The 2500-nt window shown below is 59.4% G+C and overlaps 1 pseudogene; it reads right to left on the bottom strand.

The window, feature by feature from the left end:
* LOC126433162 (large subunit ribosomal RNA) overlaps nucleotides 1-2500 on the bottom strand; it is a 7027-nt pseudogene that overhangs the window by 3190 nt on the left and 1337 nt on the right.

Below are 2500 nucleotides of genomic sequence, written 5' to 3'. Positions count from 1 at the left end.
GACCATGGGCCCTTAGCACAGGACCAAGGGCACCGTGGGCAAGCGAGTCGAAGGCCTTTGACACATCCAGAGATGCCAAGTACAGCGAGCCGGCAGCTCGGCACGCCTGGGTCATCGCCAGATCGAGAAGAAAGGTGTTATGAAGCATCCCATCCTGAGGGATGAAAGCCCGCTGGCGACCGTCCAACACACAGTAGCGCATCAGGCGGCCAACCAGAACCTTGTGAAAGGCTCTGGTCAGCACCGAGCACACTGTGATCGGACGAAAGTCAGCAGGGGATGCTGCGGCGGTCTTCTTGGGCAGCAGGGTTGTTCTGGCCTGAAGGAGTCGGGATGGAAGGGAACGGGAAAGGAGGAGGAAATTAAGGATCTTGAGGAGAACCTCCCGGGGAAGGCGACGCAGTTGTGTCGGCGTGAGGCCGTCAGGACCTGCAGCAGAATTGCGAGGCGGGAGAGCAGCGGTGGCTTCTTCTGCAGAAATGGGAGCCCAGAGGTCACGGAAGGGCACCCTCTTCGAGAATGGCAGCAGCTCATCGGACAGACCCTCCCCACGCGGAGGTCGAGACCTGACACGTGGTGGAGAGAAGAGGTCTGTCCAAAACTCAATCAGCCCTGGGATGGATGGTGGCTGATGCAAGAGTGTGCCATCAAGAAGTCCGTTGATACAGCGTGCTCCGTTCTTCTTGAAAGCACGCTGAACCACCGCATACTCCCATCTCCTGCGTGCACGCTTCCGCTCTGGGGGCTGTTGGGTCCGCACACTCGCAGCTTGGTGGATGGCTGGCTCCCTGCTGCCTACTTCGTCAAGAGCAGACAGCAACATAGCCTGGATTGTTTCACGGCTAGTGGTGGGACCCAGAGCCACGAGATCATCAAGCGAGCGGAACCGGCGGTCTGATTGGGGGAGTTCTGCTACAAATGACCAGATGGCTAGGTCAACATCTTCCCCACAGCTTAAGAGAGTCATAGTTACTCCCGCCGTTTACCCGCGCTTGCTTGAATTTCTTCACGTTGACATTCAGAGCACTGGGCAGAAATCACATTGCGTCAACACCCGCTAGGGCCATCGCAATGCTTTGTTTTAATTAGACAGTCGGATTCCCCCAGTCCGTGCCAGTTCTGAGTTGATCGTTGAATGGCGGCCGAAGAGAATCCGCGCACCCGCGCGCCCCCGGAGGAGCACGCTAAGGCGGACGCGGCCTCGCAGCAAGGAAGATCCGTGGGAGGCCAAGGCACGGGACCGAGCTCGGATCCTGCACGCAGGTTGAAGCACCGGGGCGCGAACGCCGCGCAGGCGCGCGCATCCTGCACCGCCGGCCAGCACGAGGCCGACCAACGGCGAGAGCAGACCACGCCCGCGCTAAACGCCCGCACTTACCGGCACCCCTACGGCACTCACCTCGCCCAGGCCCGGCACGTTAGCGCTGACCCACTTCCCGACCAAGCCCGACACGCCCCGATCCTCAGAGCCAATCCTTATCCCGAAGTTACGGATCCAATTTGCCGACTTCCCTTACCTACATTATTCTATCGACTAGAGGCTCTTCACCTTGGAGACCTGCTGCGGATATGGGTACGAACCGGCGCGACACCTCCACGTGGCCCTCTCCCGGATTTTCAAGGTCCGAGGGGAAGATCGGGACACCGCCGCAACTGCGGTGCTCTTCGCGTTCCAAACCCTATCTCCCTGCTAGAGGATTCCAGGGAACTCGAACGCTCATGCAGAAAAGAAAACTCTTCCCCGATCTCCCGACGGCGTCTCCGGGTCCTTTTGGGTTACCCCGACGAGCATCTCTAAAAGAGGGGCCCGACTTGTATCGGTTCCGCTGCCGGGTTCCGGAATAGGAACCGGATTCCCTTTCGCCCAACGGGGGCCAGCACAAAGCGCATCATGCTATGACGGCCCCCATCAACATCGGATTTCTCCTAGGGCTTAGGATCGACTGACTCGTGTGCAACGGCTGTTCACACGAAACCCTTCTCCGCGTCAGCCCTCCAGGGCCTCGCTGGAGTATTTGCTACTACCACCAAGATCTGCACCGACGGCGGCTCCAGGCAGGCTCACGCCCAGACCCTTCTGCGCCCACCGCCGCGACCCTCCTACTCGTCAGGGCTTCGCGGCCGGCCGCAAGGACCGGCCATGACTGCCAGACTGACGGCCGAGTATAGGCACGACGCTTCAGCGCCATCCATTTTCAGGGCTAGTTGCTTCGGCAGGTGAGTTGTTACACACTCCTTAGCGGATTCCGACTTCCATGGCCACCGTCCTGCTGTCTTAAGCAACCAACGCCTTTCATGGTTTCCCATGAGCGTCGATTCGGGCGCCTTAACTCGGCGTTTGGTTCATCCCACAGCGCCAGTTCTGCTTACCAAAAGTGGCCCACTTGGCACTCCGATCCGAGTCGTTTGCTCGCGGCTTCAGCATATCAAGCAAGCCGGAGATCTCACCCATTTAAAGTTTGAGAATAGGTTGAGGTCGTTTCGGCCCCAAGGCCTCTAA

The sequence above is a fragment of the Schistocerca serialis genome, unplaced genomic scaffold (assembly GCF_023864345.2).
Source record: "Schistocerca serialis cubense isolate TAMUIC-IGC-003099 unplaced genomic scaffold, iqSchSeri2.2 HiC_scaffold_1158, whole genome shotgun sequence".
Classification (NCBI taxonomy): domain Eukaryota; kingdom Metazoa; phylum Arthropoda; class Insecta; order Orthoptera; family Acrididae; genus Schistocerca; species Schistocerca serialis.
The sequence above is the reverse complement of the archived record's forward strand: the minus strand, read 5'-3'. Positions and strand labels throughout refer to the sequence as shown.